We start from the raw sequence: 23,653 nt of genomic DNA, 5'->3' as shown, positions 1-23,653 counted from the left end.
TATTTCATTTACGTTCACTAATTCGATGATTGTAGAGTAGAGGTACGTTTGTAATTCTAATTAATAACTGTCAAATTCATTAATGTACCTAACTGAAAGAAAAATGTAACTGTACACAGCTCAGCAACCATTCCGAAGAATACTTTTATTAAACCATTGAATCTTGAAAAATAGGTATTTATAAAACTTTGCTGTGTAATAAACAGTGATCGGTTTTTTGGATTCGACATGGGGTGAACGACCTCAATCATTATGTTAGTATGGATATGCCCCGGGAATCCGGGCTTAATGTTGTTAGAAAAGGCAAAAAAATATGTACAATGTCCACAATGCCAAATGGTTTTATTGCTCAACCAAAAATATAAAGCAACAACATTAACATTATAAACTTAAACTAAACTAATGTAAGAGTAAAAAGTTCCTTAGAGATAATTTCGTCGTATCAATATTAACTTTTCTACTTGATATCCCGCGAGGGTGAATCAAAAAAACCGATCACTGGTAATAAAACTATAGAAACGGATTAAATCGCGTATAATGAATTTACAATTCATCCCGACGTTTCGAACACTTTACAGCATTCGTGGTCAACGGGTGACTGAGGAAAAAAAACACTTATATATATATATATATTATGTATACAATAAAAAATGCTTATTCAATTATGTTTCTTGGTATACCAAGAAACACTTATAATGTTTCCTCGTTGTTAACTTTTCTGAGAAATATATTTTCTTCTTTTTTAGGTAAATGGCTTCTGCCGTATTCGAACTCGAACAATATATATATCTAAGATATAAATCGTCACTACTATAAAAATTACTGATAATTTTATTAGCAAAAGTAACGATTCTGCAAACAAACACGCCGTTTTTGGTACAGACATATTCAATATATTGTATGTTTGTTTAAGTTCATTTTGGGCCGTGTAATGTTTTTCGTAGACGTTTTTTCAAAGTTCATATTGGATCGTAAGTTTTGCTTTAAACTATTCTTAATCGAAAAGCCTATAATAATAGTTTTTTTGCAATTTAGTTTTTGTAAATATGCAACAGAAAAATAATACTGTGGTAGCATCAAAATTAGTAAAAAAGACTTGAAAGAACGAGGTCCCAGATGGAATGAGAAGACGAACGAGGAAAACTGGCTACTTACTGACAAAAATAAACGGAACGAGTAATAAATTCAAGAATCTTAGTTATTAGAAGATTCACAACGTGTTACTGCTAAAAGAACAAGTATTCTTCCATCTTACTTAATTACTGCGCTGACTCAGCGACCTGAAGTGGGTCTTGGCCTCCGACGCAGGACTCCGCCATTAGCTCCTATCCTGTGCTGTGCGTTTAGATCGCTGTCGGTTGACGGTTCCTTTCATCTATTTATGTAGGAAATATCAGAGAATTTGGAATCAGAGAAAGGCGGTAGTATAACGGTGGCCCTAATCCGACAAGGGCAGCACACGTCGCAGTAAAGGGACAACAGTCGGAAATTATTACTCGCTTGTCTAACAAATTATCCGGCCCTCCCGTAGTCTCCGGGTAACTCGGTTATACGGAGATTGTTGCGAACGCCTTCAGAGATTGCGAGTTCTTGATCCATGGAACCAAGGCTGGAAACGGGAGTGGTAAGATGAATACGAAAAGGTTTCATTGAATTCACTAACAATAATAATCAAGGGTAGTCGATCATTAAAGGACATTTGCCGGCTCTAAAATACATGCTGTGATTATAAAGAGACACATTCTGGACATCTAAAATAATGACCCCCACTGGTGACATAAGAATTGTCCGTTATTAGACGATGTAACGTCGAATAAAAGAAGCTTATAACGCCAGTCTTCTTGAACTCCTGGTGTGTTTTAAGAGTGCTAAGCGTGGGAGTCGCTTGCGCTCAATCCAACGGCAATATAGACTGGGAGCAGTTAATTTACAGCGCACCCTACAAATTAATATCTCTGATGTGGACCCCTGTCAGCGTCGGGCGATGTTAGCTCTGTGTGATTAAAAAAAGGCTGCAAAAAACGAAGGATAAAGCCGCGACTTCGGACGTATGTATGATGTTTTTTTTTAATTTAAATTTGAAAACATAAAAAGTTTTTAAGCGAAGGGACCAAAAATTGAAACGAATTATATTTCTCGAGCAAAGTTTAAGAAGCATGATACCCGTGTATAATATAAGGTGATCATAATATTTAAGCTTTTGTTTAGCCGATTCCATTTTTTATTATACCTAACTGAACCCTGATTGCTTCGAAAATCTCGTTAAATCTGCTTCAGATAACTCGGTCATACAATGAGTAAAGTGAATTTGCCGTGTCGCCGGCAAATTATTATTTCCGATTTCAGCGTCGGGAGATGGTAGATTGGCAAAGGATTAAAAAGGCTTTAAAACCACTACAGCTTCGGTTTTTCTATTCAAATGTAAAAAAAGCCAGCAAGTCAAGCTAATAAGACGGGCGGATAAATTAAAACGAAAGTTTATTTCTTGGAAACACAACTTTGTCAATATGGTTTTGAGCTGAAGTGTTTAAAATTTGTTAGGTATTTCGCACAGTGTCGAAGATAGTCATAATTTGTGACTTAAATGGAACTATTCACATAATGAAACAAGTGCATTTAAATAGAGGCCAAGGCCAAGTAATATTTAAATAGAGGTCAACATGACTTTCATTCAGGGTTCGAGGATATATATCAATGGATATACTATATCCAGCTAGGTTCGACGATACATATCAATGGATATAAATATCCGATATATATCTTGTTTTACTTATAGAAATATTTCAATACAAAATGGTTTAAAAAATGTAACATTGTTAAAAATATAGTTTTTTTGTGTTTGTCACTGTTTTTCTACTAAATTTTATGTTTTTTAGTACATTTTTCCTTATCTAAAGTAGTATTCATAAATTATGCAACAAAAAAAGTAAAATGCCTTCCATACAAAATGGATATATATCAAAGTTTCGATATCCGATATATATCATAAATATCCGATATTTTGATATTTATTGTAAACTAGCGACCCGCCCCGGCTTCGCACGGGTACTATACCTACATATAAACCTTCCTCTAGAATCACTCCATCTATTTAAAAAAACTGCATCAAAATCCGTTGCGTAGTTTTAAAGATTTAAGCATACATAGGGACATAGGGACAGAGAAAGCGACTTTGTTTTATACTATGTAGTGATATCGGATATGAAAGACGCAGTGAGCACGCGGCTTTACTTTACTTAACCCATTTACTCTTTAAACGCAGTAATCGGTTGCTTCGGTAATCCAATCGCGGGTCCGCTTCGATAATTCGGTTACATGAATAGGGAAGGGTTAATTTATCGCGTTACCGACATTAATATCTCTGATTTTAACCCTTGTCAGCGTGAGGCAATGGTATAATATACAGAACAACTAAGAGACTGAAAGAAGACATAAAATGCTTAGTCAGCGCATTTCGATCATATTTTTAACTCTAACGGCATTTTGCCAATCGACCATTTGGCCACCTTGAGATTTAATACGTTACTCAATATAGTAGGTACAACCGCCAGAAAATATGACATTTATTGTATGAAGAAAAATACCGTCGCCCTCAAACGGTTACTAACTACAACCAAGAATTGCATTACATAATTAAAACCACATTGGTTATAAGCTCTCCCAAATGAGCTACCACTACTTCAAACGCATGCATATTTTATACAATCGTGATATAATACAAAGCTTTTCAGTCGAGTTCCATGTTTAGGCCACGAAGCTTGCTGAGTGGCCTAATAGTACGGTACGAGAGTGAAAAGCTTAATTATATCACTATTGTATACAATACTTTTTCTATGAGTCATCATCTTCATCATCAATGGACGAAAAATATCATCATTCAAGTTAAAATTAATGTTAATGGCGTCGTTCACCGTTGTATCAACATCGAATTACTTACTTGGCAACCAATTGTTTGTAATAACCGTCTGTGATTGGTCGATAACGCGATAGATACTTAAAAAAAATCGTGTTTCAGATGCAGAAAAAATTGCCAGGTATCGCAAATTAGTATAGAACTTGTATGAAGTTCTATTTTTGAATTTTTTTCAGTTAACTAAAGTGAAGTGTAATGAAATATTATAGTTGACTAAGTGTCAAAGACTATCCAACACTGAAAAGTCAGCACTTATAGTTTAGTCTGTGGTGTCCTAATTGACAGATTAAAGTCGACGAGTAGAAAAACATTTTTTTATGCTTGCCTAGTCGACAAAAATCATTCCATATTTGTTAGTAGGTAGGTATGCAAAATTTTACACCGCCGTTAAATATTTCACCCTTGCATTAAAAAATGAAGACCAGTACTCCGAGCAAACGGAAACAATAGACATAATGAAGGCACACGAGAGTTGATTCGTTCGTGATTCAACCGCCGTAGATTTAACGATGCCATTCATTCACTCATTCGTTCAATGATCGCCGGTGATCGTTCCGTCATAAAGCAAAGCTATTAAATTACGCTGTTCAGCTGAACAAATACCGTTTATTTAATCTCTGCATAGAAAAATTAGACTACAAAGAATGGGAACTCCGTAGTCCAATTTATATGTTTGGCTCGTAAAACAATAGATGGCATTACTATACTCTCGCGACAAATGGTATTGTTCAATTCACGAAATAATTTCATTTAAATGACCCAAGTCGTAATATTTAAAAATTTGGAACTTGATCATACAACATTATCATTATATAACACCGAAATTTACAAAAACAATTAATTATTTTTTTACCAATCGGGTACTTGAATCAGGTTCAATTCATGGTGTTTTGTACGTTTGATGACTAATAGCAAACATTATAATCCGGTAGATGGCGCGTATGCAAGATGCACAAAACTGCATGCGCTGCATGCTAAACAAAATTGCCATATTGAAGATAACAGTTTTAGTATTTGTTTTGAGTTTTTAATAATATTTTATTCCAAGATAGTTCTAAATTACCTTGGACGTACATTCCAGAATAGGCAAAATATGCTACGTAAAATATTACAACACTAAGTGCGTTTTCACATTATCCGATCAGCACACCCCGTAATCGAACCGGCAAATCTGTAGCAGATGTACGTCAGGGTTGTCACTACCTATGTATGTACTTGTACTACGAATACAAAAAAACACACATGTTATTGAACATATCTTTATTAACTAAACATCTTATTTACCTCCACAGAATTTTGAAATAAACTATGCTTCTGTATAATTACGTCCTTATCCATGAATGTAATGTATGAAAGGCACCATCGTGAATTATATTTAAGTTGTGATCCATCTGAACCTTCTTCTCTATTGTATATAGTCACTCCATGTTTCCACTTCATATGGCTAGGTACTTGAGCCTGCCCGCTACACATATGGGACAGCTGGCCTGTTTCTCTCTTAAATAAGTGATGAACTAAATCCCGACACATCTTTTTAAATCTTTATTATATATATATATTTGTTGCACATACGATACAAGAAATATTTAGTTCGTTTTTTTCTAGTACACCAATATTTTCAAGTAATAAAGATTCCATAATGTATTAATTCCAGAAAATGCGTGCTCTTATGAATAAAATAACATACACATTTAAATGCATTTAACATTGATGACATTGACATATTAATGATCTATTTTCTTTGATAGAAAATCAAACAAGGTTTTATCTAAAGAGGGTCAGTAAGGTTATTTTTACTTATCATATCATTATTAGTACTTATCAATCATACGTGCAGTATGCAGTAGAGTAAATAAATTATTCATCGTGATCGCCAACCCTGACATCAAACTGTCAAATGCTATGGTTTTGCTACATCCGTTACGAGGTATGCCGATCAGATATCGGATGTAGGAAGGATTTCAAAGGCGAAAATCGAAAAAAGGCGGCTTAAATATATGGGATATCGGTCCTACATCTGATATCGGATCGGATAATGTGAAAACGCACTAAGACGGAAGTATTACTTTCTGATTATTTTATTTTTATTAGTATAAAAATGTTTTACCACAAACAGCTACATATATGTATATCAGCACGACAGAATCAGGTGGCACTATAATCAAAATGAGACAAAAGTTGTCAAATGATTTACGGATTTTTTTTATACTACGTCGGTGGCAAACAAGCATACGGCCCGCCTGATGTAAAGCGGTCACCGTAACCTATGGACGCCTGCAACTCAAACAGTGTCAAAAGCGCGTTGCCACCCTATTAGAAACATGTACACTCCCTTTTGCTGTGTTAAGTACACAGCAAAAAGGAATGTACAAGTTCTAAGGAGGGTTCGGGTAGCCGACGACTCAAAGGACAATAGACGGAACAAGTTAGTTCCGTAAGTGCTCCCGTCATCAACACACCGCACCCTCGTTGAGCTCTGGCACCCTTACTCACCGGCAGGAACACAACACTATGTCTAGTGCTATTATTTATTTGGGGTATTTTTTACATATCGAATATTAATGGGGAATAAAACAATATATTTGTGGGATATTGTTATGCCTCGAATGAAAACCCAGCAATAAACAACGAATAACTTTTAATTAAGCAGCAAATAAGAAATTAACAGATTTTACTAAATTCTTTCACGTTCGATCGCTCATCGTTCAAAACTGTTCTCCCATCGCCTTTCACACCTACTGTCATTCTACTATCATACAACGTTCTGTTTCACGCCATCACCTTACGTTCCGATCCCACATTCTCGGCTGTCCTGCTCTCATATCTGCCTTCAGATGGGCATTTCTCAGTGTTTAATTTTTTTGTTTTCGGTGGCAACAGTTTTACATGAATCCTGTAAAGAGTCACATGAAATTCTGTCAATTTAAATAGAAGTCGCGGATTTCTACCAGAAACAAAGAAAACTCATGCTACGCTTACGGGGTTCGGGTACTAATGCTGCCACCGAAATCAAAAAGTTGAAACACTCTGAGAAATGCCCAGATATACTTCAACGTTCATTCATCTAACTACATCTCATTCATTCAACATTACATTTCAACATAAATTGAAAAACATCCGACAATATAAGCATTAGATATAAAAACAATGACTGTAACAACTTTTAGCATTTTACAACACAACAACATTTTAAATATTCACCAAACTTACTAAACTTAATAAAGTAACAAATCAAGTTAACTTTTAGGCACCAAGAATTTCTTACACAAGTTAAAGTTTCATCTTCACAGTACTTCTGAAAGCTCTTTTCTTTAATGCTTTACCTCGGGCAAAGGTAATATGTATAATAGGGTTACCAAACGTCTGTTGCTGCAACTGCCACTTGCTAATCACCTCTGCTCTAGATGTCGACTTCATCGGGTAGGGCCACACACACTTGGTGAACGCATCAACAACTGTAATTGTGTGATCGTAGGGCTTCTTCGTCTCAGTGAATGCCCTTTTCCTCGTTCTCATAGCAAAATGACCATTACTATGCACCTTATATGCAACTTCCTTCCCCATTACCTTAGGCACCACCGTTTGCTGTTGGTCTCCTTTGTTTGGCATGCCATTTTCCAAACACAAGTCATTATAGTCACCATCTTTCAAAACTTAATTATTAATTAAGTAATTTATCTATGCCTATATTTGACATCTTAGCTGTGTAATTTATAAAATGTAATAAATTGACTCAATCCTTGTGTATATTTGTAATGAATTATTGTGTAACAAATTATATTGACATTATATTGTACATACTTTAAATAATTGTTAAATATTGCATGCCTTGCTTGGTAGAACATAAGAACTGCTTTTCAATGTTATCATCTTATGTAATCTCACTATGTTCTTGCAATAAACGATTGACTATTGGCTATAAAATCAGCTGTTTAGTCGCATTGAGCTCTTCATTTCGCCACAGGGATATCATCTTTCAGAGTGATCTTGAGCTCGATCGGCGCTTCCTTAGTCTCCACCGGTTCATACTCGACAACCAAATGCTCGACGTTTTCCTAACAGTACCATCGCGATCAGAAACAGTGAAGTCCTCACTCACGCAATCCACTTTAAATTCGTCGAAAGAGTCTTTGTTGATTAGGTTATATCCACTGCCAGTCTATTAACGCCTGCGTTTCTACGTCACATAAACTTTAAAGGTTTTTTTTTAGTAGTTTTCGTCTTCATATCATCTACATTATCGTATTAAGTATTTTGTTGCAATGTTTACATCGTGCCGACAACTGTTTCCGCCATGTTGACAGCTGTCTCGTCATTGGCCAATATTCCAAATATGACCGCTTGTCGACGAATATCTGTCGCCGCGGACTGCTTTACCGATGGAGCCGCTTGCTGATGATTCGCCTTTTCTCCCGAGCCATAGGTGCAACACTGCTTTACCGACGGATCTGCGCAACCAGCATGGTCGCGCGATAGACGATAAAATATCAGGCCGTCCCTATCGCACTTACAAATAGTGCGATTGGGACGGCCTGCTATTTTATCACTTATCGAGCGACCATAATTGCTTGCCAGTCTTCGAAGGACACTCGCTGAGTCGCTGCTTATATGGTCATAAGTCATAATAGACGGAGAGCTGGCAGCTCCTTTTGCTGTGGGCCACCGTTTACGAGGTATTGACGAAAAACGGAGCATGTAATCGATTAAAAAAAACTTTCTTACTAAATTATCCATTTATATATTGATCCTATCGAAAAAACGTACATAACCTTTCTTGTAGGAAATTAAAATATGACGTCCACGTAGATATTTTCTGTTTGGGCCCCAAAAAAATCTTTAAAAATTCATAGCTCGATAAAGCCCCGCCCCTTTAGCTGCCAGACTTGCAGACCTGATGTTGGTCATGATTAGAGAAGCATCTGAGCACCTTTCCAGGTTGCCTCAAGGACCTACTCCAAAATCCTGCCAGCTCTTGGACCATAATCATTGCAAAAAAACACTTCAGTCCTTTAGTACATGATCCTCTTGACACGGCGGCAAGTGATTGGAGAGTCGAGTAGGTAGATAGGTACTTCCCTATGGGCCTATCGGTTTTATAAACACACATACAACAAGTAGGCGCGAACAATTTATACTTACTTTTCTATGATTCAACTTCACGTCATATTTTATTTTTCTAATATTCAATTATATATAAAAAAAGTAAAAAACAACAATATAACTGTTTTCCAAACATATTTAAAAAAATCCGGACCTGGGTCTCGAACTCGGGATCATAGACGTGCAAGTCAAATACACTAACCCCTAAGCCAAAAAACAAGGAGCCGCCCGGCTCAAAATATTGAATCATATTCATATATGATTACTCGGCAATGTAATTAATTATTATCTCACTAGACGACACTTTTAAACATTGAAAATAGCGCCATCTGTAAATAACTCGAAAACTAAGAGGTACCAGCGACGATAACTCGCGTTAAGTAGGCCGTGTAGCGATGTACTGAGTTACCAATCTTTCTTGATTTATCTATGATCTCTGGGAAGTGACAATATGGCTCTTTGCTGATGGCGCTAACAGTTTCGTGAATGGGCATTGTGTTTATCATGTTTTAAATCATTTTATAATGATTTGTAGTTGTACCAAGGCAAAGGAGAAAATTTGGTCAAAATTTTCAAACTAACTTGGCCCTTTATATGATGGAAACTGCAGGGTGCACTGATTTCATGAATCTTACTTATAAACAGGTAAAAAGTACAATTAAAAAATAGACTTCCCGTTCGTAGTTCTTTTTTTTTTAATTTATTGAAAACAAAGATTACAGGTGCCGTAGCCGAATGGCATTTCTGCGACGCGAAACGAAAACGAAACGCCGCCAAAGGTAGTCTGGCTCTGTCGCGCCAATACGCAAGAGCGATAGAGATAGATATCTACGAGCGTTTCGTTTCGTGAGCGTTTGTGCCATTCGGCTACGTACCCGGTTATACAGTTTCTAATTTTTTCGGCGAAATGGAGCACTCATTTTCAAAGTTAGTACCTTAAATTATATTAAACTAGCGACCCGCCCCGGCTTCGCACGGGTACTATACCTACATGTAAACCTTTCTCTACAATCACTCTATCTATTAAAAAAAACCGCATCAAAATCCGTTGCGTAGTTTTAAAGATTTAAGCATACATAGGGACATAGGGACAGAAAAAGCGACTTTGTTTTATACTATATGTAGTGAAGACTTATTCTAGTGTTAATACATAATAATATTTATTAGCATTTTCATGAAAAGGATTCATGATCCAGGTATACATTAGTAGCTGGCAAGGCATGAGTGACGCACTAATCCATAACGTCCTTTAATATCGCGTCCCCGTTTGTTTCTTCCAGCAGACTCCTCTCAATATTACTCGTTATTAACCCTAGCTTATTGCCTAGTTCATACATTTTGCGACCTAAACCAGACGAAATGAAATTTCAGGTGGATTTAACAAGAGGTCGGAAATGGGAACCAGGTAAATATAGTGAACAAAACTTGATATAGCGTATGTACTTTTATCTGCAGTTTGCAACTATAAAAATTGAGGATTTTACTTATGTAGTTTTCCGTGAAAGGAATAGCCGAGAAACGAGAAAAAGAACAGACGAGAGCTAAAATAGAATGCTCATTAAATAATAATAACATACATACATACATACATACATACAATCACGCCTGTTTCTGAGAGCAGAGAGGGTGTGAGGGTAGGCAGAGATCACGGATTTCCATTTACTACGATCCTGACAAACCACTTTCGCTTCACACACTTTCATAACGTTTCTCATACACGCTCGTCGGTTTCGAGTACTTCTGACCTGACCTGACCTGACCTTTTGCAATATTTCCCCGATTTGATCAAGAAAAGTTCGCCTAGGTCTTCCACTACCAACTGACCCTTCCACTCCTTTTTCATATTCATATTCATATTTATTTATTTCGTTGTAAAGGTCGTGTACATTAAATCAAGATGTTATAATATTATAAATGTCAGTCCATCATACGTATGTAGTTTGTTTCATATACTTTCTTCGTTAATCTCCTCTCATCCATCCTCTCTACATGCCCAAACCACCTTAACATACCCATTTCAATCTTTGTCACCACATCTACATCCACTCCACACTTCTCTATTATCACGCTATTTCTGATCCTATCACTCAACTTTACACCAGCCATGCTTCTTAACGCTCTCATTTCCACGGCATAATAAATATAATAATAAATATTGGGGACACCTTACACAGATCAACTCATTGGCTCATTGGTTCGATTCTGAGAATTTGACTGGAATAGATGCTCAACCATCGGTAAACCATTTTTTTTTGTATACATACCTAAATCAATACAGTAAACTACAGCGATATGAATACAGCCGAAGTACCAAAAATACAAGTATTAGGTAAGTAAGTTTATTCGACCATAATTTTCAAGTATTTTGAGACTTTATACGTATGTATATTTATATTGCTGACTTTAAAGTCATACATACAATACACTATACTATTTATATATAGTATTTACTAAAAACACATTGTCCGCCAGCACTTAGCGAAAAGACAGAAAATTAAAGTAAGTACCAATTCATTTTTATTACGTATTCATATATTAGTTTAGTTGTAAACTGTCACGGTCACAAACTGGATAAAAGGTTTATATGATTCTGGTTATAAATAGGTATAGGAATTTTTATAGATAGGTATGCATATTTATTGCTACCTACCACACATTCTGGTCAACATATAGCGCGACGATAATGAACACTAATTTCGTCAACATATTAAAAGCATCGGTGGTTCAGTGGTAGAATGCTCGCCTGCCACGCGGGCGGCCCGGGTTCGATTCCCGGCCGATGCATATTTTTTATCCAATATACTTTTTTCATTTTGTTGGATTGTTTACTTATAACCATAGATTAAATACACCGTGTTTTTTTTTGTTTTCCGTTAAATTCGACACGTAGCTAGGTTCATTAACAGGAACCATCCTGTGTACCTATCACTTTTAGTAATATTCGCAAAAAAAAATTTTTCATCGTTTTCATAGATTTGACATAGATTTATGGCTCGAAAGTGACACTTAATGCCAATCTACAAATAATCGATGGCAACAAGCCATTTTTTGTGGCGCCATCTATGTGTGGTGTAGTGTATGCGCGTTCCTAGGCGGTCGCATTTTAATGTATGGGATGGTATGATCTTCTTATATAACAGAAAATAAAATATCTTATACTTAACTGAATAGTAAATCTTACTACTTTTAAAATTTTACTAGCGTAAACCACTTCAGTTTTACTAGTCGCAATAAAAACGCGATAAATTTAAAAACAGCACATGGCGACACCGAATTCATATTCAAAGAGCGCATTCACTTACTCGGAGTGAGGTGTAAGGCGGGAAGTATGGCGTTAAAATATACCGCCGTGGAACATCAGGTATGTATGCAATTTTCTAGTTTGCATCGAAACATGCCTGAAATACGAGACTTGGGTTACAACAGAAATTACGTCTTGCAAAGTAATGTCCGTCTTTCTCAGTTCGGAACTAGACTGTGAAAGTAAGTACCAAGATGTTTCGTAATTCAAGATTAAATTACGAATGTGTAATTTACATCCTACTTGTCTTACATAAGGCCTGATTCGTAACGGATTTGTCAAATTCAAAGTGCTTTTTCTTGTATAATTTCTAGCTTACTTTATATATACATTACACCATTCAAATTGCCAGATTCAGAAAATTATTATGTTAGAATCATGTTTAAAAGCAATTCTCAACTAACTAGATAGATAAAATTAAAGTGATCGCTGAAAATAATTCGGCGACAAATTGCTGTCAAAAACTTGATTCCTGTTGACGAAACTTGCATTTAAATCATTTTCAACACTACCAGGCAACCAACATTTTACCTTATCTGAAAGGCAATTTCTTTACGATTCCTATGAAACAATGATAATGTAGATGAGTCTCCAAATATCCACTTTACTAGGAATTCAGTCGATGCAGTGTCCGTTACTAAGCATTTAAAGCAAAGTAACCACTTTTCGATAAAAAATCTACAACAAAAACTGCTGAACGAAGCTGTTCGCAGATTTTATTTAATAATATGATCTTTCAACTTTATTCTGACAATAGCTGGATATCATCCACCACAGCTATGAAGCCAGCAGCCTGCTAAAGCCAACGCTCTTCAAATCGGGTAAAAAACTTAATTTAACGAAGTCTCATAGTATTCACCTATTAACCGGAATAGGATGGAGTGTCTAAGAAATTCATTCATTTAAATGACACCAACCATAAGCCACCAAAATATTTAAAAAAAGATAGTCCTTGATAGGACTAAAACTAAGAATGTGTCGAAAAACACTGTCGGATGTACGATGGAGGGCGTACAACAAAACTTACAACATGAGCGAGGAGAAATGGAGAATGATGAATTTACTAATAAATAATAAATTTTAAATACATTTTAAACACATTATAGAAAAACATACTTTGATTCGGCCGGCTCTGGTACCGTTAAAACAGTTTTGAATTTGACAAATCCGTTACGAGTCAGGCCTTATATTATAAGTAGAGATTGCAAAAGAGCGTTACCTACCCTGATAGCGATAGCACACCACGGACACTAGCGATCAAATATAATGAAAAAGGCGCTCAGTCTAAGCTCGTGTAGGTGAAAGCGTACTATGTTTGTATGAGTGAAATATCGACTGTTCGCGTTTTTACAGGCGGTACCTGTGAGGTAACCGAGAGGGGGTGGGCGGCACTTTCAGTGAGGAGCGGGAGTGGCTATACTGTACGATAGTACTTTTTTTTATACTGTGCTGATAGTTAAGTTATTCAATTGACGGTGTAGTACTTAAGTAGGTATACGGTCTAAAACCACCTAAATATTCCTGTTCAAGAAATAATATTGGTTGATCCCCGTATGGAGACATGGAGTAGAAACTTTGAACTACCTATTCATATTAGCTGCAAGTTCAGAAGATTCGACCGAAGTTTGGTTTCAATCGGATTCGGCATTTTCAGGTTTTAAAAATCATAATTTTATTTATAGTTATAAACTTATGATTATTACAACGTCTATTTATGGCGAATACACTGTGCCTAGTTTCTGAATCCTGAATACATACCTACAGAATTTTCTTAGTCTTAGTTACTTTTATCATCAAATTTTATTTTGGTAGAAAACGTAAATAATTATAAATATAAATAAATATAAATATTGGGGACATCTTACACAGATCAACACTTGACAATTCGGGCAATCACTACTTATTTACCGAAAAATTGACCTCCTATTGTCCCCACGTAACTGTAATTTTGGTAACAGTTTTTTTTACTCAGTCTTTAGCAAAGGAATAAAGGAGATAGCATAGCATAACTCATTTGAGTCAATAAAGCGAATAAATTGCATACGTATGTGTGATTAGTTGATTACTCGCATTTGTTCAACAAACGCTAAACTTCGGTAACTAGCATAAAATGATCTCGACTTTTGAAGTATTTACACTCAACGAGAGGTCAAGTTTATACTAGTTATCATTCTATATGGAATATTAGTAAATAGCGTCTGCTGAAGCCCGCTTCATACTCTATCGACGCTTTATATCGACGACTACTTTACCATACTCACTTCTTCGTTCACCTTGTATTTAATTACGAACCTAAAGCAGCTTTAAACTAGGTTGATTTTACAATAACGGTGTTACAGAGATACGAGGTTTGGTAGGTAAACGAACAGTCGATAACCGATATCGCCGCGATCGCTCAATGCACACTTGAGTAACGTCCTTTTTGAAACGTTGCATTTCATTGAATATATGTTTATTTACGGAAAGGATCCGTAATGGAAGATGCTTCTCCGATGCTCTGTCACAATTCGTTGTAAATATTAATACATTTTTAGGGTTCCGTAGTCAACTAGGAACCCTTATAGTTTCGCCATGTCTGTCTGTCCGTCCGTCCGTCCGTCCGTCCGTCCGTCCGTCCGTCCGTCCGTCCGTCCGTCCGTCCGTCCGTCCGTCCGTCCGTCCGCGGATAATCTCAGTAACCGTTAGCACTAGAAAGCTGAAATTTGGTACCAATATGTATATCAATCACGCCAACAAAGTGCAAAAATAAAAAATGGAAAAAAATGTTTTATTAGGGTACCCCCCCTACATGTAAAGTGGGGGCTGATATTTTTTTTCATTCCAACCCCAACGTGTGATATATTGTTGGATAGGTATTAAAAAATGAATATGGGTTTGCTAAGATTGTTTTTTGATAATATTAATATTTTCGGAAATAATCGCTCCTAAAGGAAAAAAAAGTGCGTCCCCCCCCTCTAACTTTTGAACCATATGTTTAAAAAATATGAAAAAAATCACAAAAGTAGAACTTTATAAATACTTTCTAGGAAAATTGTTTTGAACTTGATAGGTTTAGTAGTTTTTGAGAAAAATACGGAAAACTACGGAACCCTACACTGAGCGTGGCCCGACACGCTCTTGGCCGGTTTTTTTACAAGTTTTTATTCAACTTGCCTTAAGTATCTTAGTTTGGGTCAAAATGTAGAAGCTAAATTTGACCCACTTCCCGGATTTCGATTGTGCTGAAATTTTGCACACATATATAAATCACGTGACAAAGCAATATTATGGTAACAATGGTAACATGGAGCTGATCTGATGATGGAACCGAAAGGTGGTCATAGGAACTCTTTATGAAACGTCGTATCCCTATCGAGTAAAGGGTTGTTAGAAACGTCTTATTAGAGAGCTGCGCCAAATAAATTCCTAATATATCCAGTTTGGCACTATTAGATGTACATGCCTTTCCGCTTTGCAATTTTTATCCGTACGTTTTTAGCCGGAGCCAGGATACCTATCTTTTTAAATCTGTCAGAGGCTGGAGCGTTTCCATGTACCAGCAGGTACACAGAATTCGCAAATAGTTCTTTTATTTCTGTCCGGTTCCGATATCGTATCTAGGATCGGATTTTAGAACGCAGCCAGAGAAAGCTCCTGCAATTTCTCGTATTTTGCAGCTTAATGTCGCAGTAGGGCTCCGGAGTGGAAAAAAGGCGTTATTATAATTGCTTGCCATGAGATTTGCCTCGACATGTTTAGTATGAAGGGCTTGTCCAAAGTTGTAGAGCCAGGGATGTCATAGGCCCTTAGTAACAAATACATATAGTTACTTGGAAAATTTCTTCTTAATGCTTCGTGACGCATGTGGCCGAAGCTGAATGGTTCACCATGCCTGCTGCTATAGCAGAAGATGCTGCGCAGCGATTCGTTTCCAGCATTGGTCATTGGAGGGCTTAGTAACTTATTCCAAGATATTTTATTTAACTATCTCAACCAAAGACATTTTAAAGATGTTTCATACTTATTAGGGACCATTCAAAGCGAAAGTTAGATATATTTAAGTTTGTACAGCCGGATACTTGATCCGACGTAGGACTTACGATAATGCCCTGTAAGCGATCGACGCCGTAACTTTATGGTGTCGACCCTTTTAAACACATTGAAGTTTGACTCAGTCCAACAGAACCAAACAAACCAACCAACCTGTTTAGGTTGGTAAACTAGAAATTTTGTTTGCAAACCCAAGCTAACGCAGATGCTCGCTAAGGTACTCTAATAGCAACCCTAGAGTTTTTGCCTAGAACCATTCATCCGACAAGCTAATGCCGAGGGCCCTCCTCAGAAGCGCCTTTGATAGCGTCTCGCCCGCCGGTAAAGTAAATGATGTTGTGCACTCGATTTGTATGCCATTTGTAAGCGGAGCGTTTTTCAGTTCTAGTGCTTTATTAGTTCAGTTAGATGGAGACTATGAGCCAAAGCTTTTTTGCCTGCATTTGAAAAGGCAATCCTTATTTTTATTTCTTTTTTTTTTTGTTATGATCAATATGCATTTAAGTTTAATTTATAGTGGAAAATAGACGCAAACTGAACCCAAGAACAATGTGTCTATTGAAGATACCAAAGACCAGCTCCATAAATCTTCTAACTCGAATAGGAGTTTTACTGCATCCTTTGCGATCAAAACCATGTTAGGTTTGCAAGTCCACGCTCAGGTCCTTATTAACTGTTTACTTTTACCAGAATAAATTTAGTATGATATCGTTAAAATAATGAAAAACACATTAAACAATGTGTCTAACCGTTCATTAAGTAGGAGGTAGGTAGGGCATAGCGAATGATATTCCGCTTTGTGTGGTAGGGCACAGCACAGCGGATATCGTCTCGCTCGAATCTAGAGCAAAGCCCAACTCAGTGGCGGTACAGCCATATAAGCCCAAAAGCCGGGCTTGCCCTAACATTTTTAAAATCGCGCGCTAATATTAGATATTATTAAGTTCTCCATAAGTGAAGCTTACGGCCGACCGACCATACGGTACAGACCACAGCATGTTGCCATGTTTTGCCGTGGCGCTAGTGCAGCGCGGAAGAGCACGTTCACTACGTTCAGCTATATCTTGCTCGCTCGCACTCGTTGGCTTGCAATGGGGCTTGCTCTTGCATCCTTTTTTCCTAGCTTTTAGCCTACATTCTGCCTAGCAACTTATATAACTATTTGTAGGTATATATAGAACATTTGTTCCACGATTTAAGCCGGGCTTTTGGTATGAAGTGAGGAACAAGATTGAGCGCGCGTTTGATTGACAACTTCAAGTGTATTATTATTTAGTCGAAAGTTTTATTTGCGTTAAGTGAATGTGCTCTTCTTCGTTTTCTTGTTATTAAGTGTTTAATTCGTTTAAAAATCCAATTGACAATGGATGAATTTGTTCCTTGTGACGGTGACAAATGCGTGGTACACATATTACTCGACGAAGGCAAGGTAAAGTAGTTAAATTTTGCCCAAAAACGAGACATTATTTCCGCGCGAAAACCAACGCCCGGCTTGTGTATTTCTCAGAAAAGTGCGGCGCGTAATAGAACATTTTGTAGGGCTGTGAGTTCGAAAATTGAAGATTAAGTAGTTAGATATTGCCAAAACGTACCTTTCGGCTTGCCTCACTTTGAAACCCTAGGCACGCCACTGGCCCAACTGGGGTAGTACCTCCGCCTTACAGAAGACTGCAGCCAAATAGCACTAGACCCTACTCATAGTGTTGTGTTCCTGTCGGTGAGTAAGGCTGCCAGAGCTCAACGAGGGTGCGGTGTGCTGATGACGGGAGGTCTTACGGAACTAACTTGTTCCGTTTATTGTCCTTTGAGTCGTCGGCAACCCGAACCCTCCTTAGAACTTGTACACTCCTTTTTGCTGTGTACTTAACACAGCAAAAGGGAATGTACACGTTTCTAATGGGGTGGCAACGCGCATGTGACACTGTTTGAGTTGCAGGCCTCCATAGGTTACGGTGACCGCTTTACATCAGGCGGGCCGTATACTTGTTTGCCACCGACGTAGTATAAAAAAAAAAAAAAAAATTAAGTACGAGTTGGTATTCAACATAAGACGTTACAACAACAATCTATAATAAGAGCGCTTGTGAAAGTTGGATGATTAAAAAAACTTCGCAAAACGTTCTTTCACAACTGGTCGCCATAGCAGTTTTAAAACTTCTCATTTACAAATTGGTTGCGAAACACAGTTTCGATGGTCGTCAAAGGGAATTTCTCGTTCCTGTTTTTTTTTCATAATAATCTTCAATTCGACATAGTGTACTTACAAACTTAATGTAAGTAAAAAAAACCGGCCAAGAGCGTGTCGGGCCACGCTCAGTGTAGGGTTCCGTAGTTTTCCGTTTTTTTTCTAAAAAACTACTAAACCTATCAAGTTCAAAACAATTTTCCTAGAAAGTATTTATAAAGTTCTACTTTTGTGATTTTTTTCATATTTTTTAAACATATGGTTCAAAAGTTAGAGGGGGGGGGGCGCACTTTTTTTTCCTTTAGGAGCGATTATTTCCGAAAATATTAATATTATCAAAAAACGATCTTAGTAAACCCTTATTAGTTTTTAAATACCTATCCAACAATATATCACACGTTGGGGTTGGATTGAAAAAAAAATATCAGCCCCCACTTTACATGTAGGGGGGGTATCCTAATAAAACATTTTTTTCCATTTTTTATTTTTGCACTTTGTTGGCGTGATTAATATACATATTGGTACTAAATTTCAGCTTTCTACTGCTAACGGTTACTGAGATTATCCGCGGACGGACGGACGGACGGACGGACGGACGGACAGACATGGCGAAACTATAAGGGTTCCTAGTTGACTACGAAACACTAAAAACGTTATATCAATTAGTTTTGCTTACTTCAATAGGTATAACGACGGCATAAGTATCTCATACAAAAACATTTTGTCAAGTTGTGTGCCTCTAGGGCAAGAGTACTCAAAGGGGCATGAACAATACCTAAACTCTTGCCTTTGAAGTCTCGAAGATTCAACACTGGCCTATTATTACCTGAAACAAATAATATTTCACATTAATATCAATAGTAAATATTATAAAGTGAGTAGAGGCGTGAATCTACCGGGCTCCAAGAATTCGCTCCAATAATATACCATTGCTTTGTTCAAACTCAATTAATATCTGAAGATTCTGAAGCGATATTCTGATAAAACAATTTGTACAAAATTTGTGATACGACATTGTTATTATTCACTATCCTTCTCGCGTGCATCAATTGTGATAGAGATCACACGACCCACAGTTCACATCAATATCTCAACCTTAATAAATTTTAAAACAAGAATACCTCTCTCTACTCCTGGATTACGGTCTATTTCTCGGGTATCATTATAAACTTAGATTTATTGGAAGATCCAGAATGCTTTACACTCTTTAGAATTTCGGAGATGCTTATGAATGATCTCTCCGATTGAAGTTATATCACTGTTTCAAGTTATTTAGAAATATTTGAACAATGAAGTACTTTTGAATTATATTTCCTACTTTACGCGTAAATTATAATTCGACTGCGTATTCTATGAGCTTTATTTATTAAGTAATACGTCAAGTCAAGCTAATAGCCATCTATGTATATTTTAATTTATTCCAGAGCACCTTAAAAGAAGCGCTGGTGGCCTAGCGGTAAGAGCGTGCGACTTAACGATCCGGAGGTCGCGGGCTCGAACCCCGGCTCGTACTAATGAGTATTTCGAAATTTATGTGCGAAATGTCATTTGATATTTGCCAGTCGCTTTTCGGTGAAGGAAAACATCGTGAGGAAACCGGACTAATTCCAATAAGGCCTAGTTACCCTTCGGGTTGAAGGTCAGGTAGCAGTCGCTTTCATAAAACTAGTGCCTACGCCAAATCTTAGGATTAGTTGTCAAAGCCAGGACGCCAGGCTCCCATGAGCCATGCAAATGCCGGGATAATGCAAGGAGGATGATGATTCCAGAGCACCTTAACCTTAATCTGCTGTTTGCAATTTAGTAATCAGCGTTCAACATACAATCACGCCTGTATCCCATAAAGGGGTAGGCAGAGCACATGAAACTACTAAAGCTTCAATGCCACTCTTGGCAAGTAAGGGGTTGAAAGAAAAAGAAACTGTGACATTGCAGTGACAGGTTGCCAGCCTCTCGCCTACGCCACAATTTAACCCATATCCCACAGTCGCCTTCTACGACACCCACGGGAAGAAAGGGGGTGGTGAAATTCTTAACCCATCACCACACACAGGCGTCAGTAATCAGCATTCATCATGTAGAAATGCTTAAAAAGATAAGATTGTATTAAACAAGATTGGTTCAAGGCACTGCTTTACTCCACGTACGCCTTTAATTACGATAGAATTGGAAACAACACAAAAAGACGCCCAAGACGGTCCACTTGTACTGATTACCGAGTAATCCGCACACCTGACTGCGTGGCATGTTACACGACGAGTATAATCTCTGTTCAACCAGCGTAACTAGAACTCTTGATATAACAATTACTTGGAAACATATGGGCTAGCGCACACTAGTGTCTGAGTGTTCGCTGCTGCCAGTGGTCGGACACTGTCCCGATCGGGCCATTCCGACTAACTGTAAGTTCAGCTCGCATTGCTATTTACATTATTACTGTTGGTACAACTTGACGTGCTACCAGATAAGATAATTACTTGATTTTTGATATCCCGGAATAGTCGAAAGGACATCCACCCTATGCATTAGAAAGGGACAACATGATTTAACCCTGAACTGCTGTCATACCTCGGTTTGATAGAAACTGTCTTTTCTGTGTTTTAGTCTAAGTGCTGCTCGATGCAACGTTCGCGCAACTGAGTTTCAACGCCATTTTCCATAGCGCTGACTAGACGCCAACGCTCAATATACGCTAGCGTGGCTTATACTGGTTCAAACGCGCTGTACACTTGCTACACGATCATAATGTTACACCTGGCATCTGTCGAACAGGACTTCGGAGCTTAGCTGATAATCCCCCGGCTTACGTAGGGCCGTGGCTGGGCGAGCAAAGAAATTACTTGATTTTGTCTGGAAGAATTCGACACATGGTTTTTTCATGACTTGGTGAAGAGAGAAAAGCGAATTTTTTATCTTACAGATGGTGTTCTTTATTTCAGGTGTCAATATTTAATTTACGCACAGCTGAAAATATTCTTGTACCTAGTAGTAATAATGTGAACTGAAATTACTCAATGACTAAGGTACTAGGTATAGTAAAATGTGAAAAAAATTGTAGCCGTTTTAGTACGTCGTTCCACTCGTTCCTTAAATTTCAGATAGAAAAGTGGAACACTATTTAAAAATCAAAAATGTTTTTCAAACGACCTTTAACATAAATATTAATACAAGCATTCAAAAAGAATGAGATTTACCTATAAAAAGATGACGCTGCGTACTTATGCGTCCTCTTACGCTTCATGACCATGTGCTAAGTGCCTAAAGCATCTCCGCGACTCGCATGTGTGCGATATTTAGTCATTTGGTAGCTTGTAAGTTTTAACAGTAAAACTATCTTGATATGAAAACTGCCGGCCTAGCCGAAGTGACAATCGTTGTTGACGCTACGTGGCGATCAAAACACAGTTTGGCTTTGCCGCACCACTACAGAGCGATAGGGACAGCTAGCTACGATACTCCTACGAATTAAAAGCGATTGTAACGTTGGCTAAGTACCCTGTTGCATAATAAATATGTACCGACATGATAGCCCTTTTGTAATAGCAATCGAGCTAACTGCAGCGATGCAATAAAGCGTTATCGTTTAATAACCGCGCCGCGGCCACAATTTACTGTAACTGCCGAAAACGGGCACCATGGAGCTGGACGCTGTAAACTGCGGTCCGGTTAGCTTAACTATTAATGTTGTTTGCGTACCTTTTTCCGTATTCCGTGCGTTAATAATGCCAACTAGAACTAACTAGACATAAATCCTGATACGGACTCGTACCTACATCAAGAACTAATTCTGGTTGTCAAAACTTAAAGTTACAAAACATTCTGGTGGCGTCCGACACACTATTTTATGCACATAGTGTAAAGTAAATATGTACTGAAAGGTTAGTCCAGTTATCTGCAGTCTAAGTAATTCACATTTCCCCACAGACAAGATGCAGTTACATTCCGAGCTACATTTAATAGTTATTTGTTATACAAGGGGGGAAAGTTGTATTTTAACGCCGAGTGTGGAATTGAGAAACGAGCAAGTGAAAGGATTCTATAGTTGAACCACGAGCGAAGCGAGTGGTTCGAGAATAGAATCCTGAACTTGCGAGTTTTTTAACACACGAGAAGTAAAATACATTTGCACCCGAGTGTAACACAAAATTTTTCCCCTCACTATAGCGAGGAAACTACAACGCAAAAAATTCGTTTATCACTGCTTCCAGTAGTTCCACAGGTGGTAAATCATCTTTATTACTAGATTCACCTACTTGTATCAATTTTAAAGCAATTAATTTGACTTTATTCAAGGTCAAATTACTTTACCCACTAGTGGATAAAATGCGTTTTTACCCGCTGGTATTAAAGGACAAAACACGTGTTTCCGAGCTAGTGAGGGGAAAAATCTTTTCTGTAATTGCTCAGCAACAACTATATGTAATGTCACTCAAGTTACAATCAAATTAAAATCTTGCCCATTTATCCTCGCTCGGCACACAAACCTGTTCATTTCAAGCTGGCTGTACACTTCAATCGTGAAAATTAACGACAAGAGCGTGGGGCGTGAAAAACGAAACGAAAATACGAGAGCGAGGTGACGTCACACGCGGCGCGAGCCACTTTTGAATCGGGAGAAGTTATGGCATATGGCACTTTCCATGAGGATTTAATAAAGGGCAAAAATAAAAACCCGCCCGTTTGGTGACGGGTAAAGAATTTCACCATCCCCTTTCTTCCTGTGGGTGTCGTAGAAGGCGACTGTGGGATATGGGTTAAATTGTGGCGTAGGCGAGAGACTGGCAACCTGTCACTGCAATGTCACAGTTTCGTTTTCTGTCAACCCCTTATTTGCCAAGAGTGGCACTGATACTTCAGTAGTTTCATGTGCTCTGCCTACCCCTTCGTGGGATACAGGCGTGATTGTATGTATGTATGTATGTATGTAAAAATAAAAATCGGAGGTCGACGTATGATAGAGGTATTATACGAGTATAACGTTACCTATCTACTTTGCTTATCTACATGGAAAAGTAGTGGTCGTATGGGTGAAAATTTCACAGTCTAACATGAACATTTGTAGCAATGGCTGACTTGATGACGGTAACGTTGGTTAAAACTCGCGGTCTCAGACTGAGCATATTTC

General features: G+C 37.6%; 1 protein-coding gene and 1 non-coding gene across 5 annotated transcripts in view; one reads left to right on the top strand and one right to left on the bottom strand.

Moving 5' to 3' along the window:
- The window catches only part of LOC125233857 (furin-like protease 2), a 432,277-nt gene that overhangs the window by 62,263 nt on the left and 346,361 nt on the right, over window positions 1-23,653 (bottom strand). The window lies entirely within an intron of this gene.
- On the top strand, window positions 11,727-11,797 carry Trnag-gcc. Its single transcript has one exon. It is a non-coding gene; the product is annotated as a tRNA-Gly (tRNA).

This window comes from Leguminivora glycinivorella, chromosome 15 (genome assembly GCF_023078275.1).
Source record: "Leguminivora glycinivorella isolate SPB_JAAS2020 chromosome 15, LegGlyc_1.1, whole genome shotgun sequence".
Lineage (NCBI taxonomy): Eukaryota > Metazoa > Arthropoda > Insecta > Lepidoptera > Tortricidae > Leguminivora > Leguminivora glycinivorella.
The sequence above is the reverse complement of the archived record's forward strand: the minus strand, read 5'-3'. Positions and strand labels throughout refer to the sequence as shown.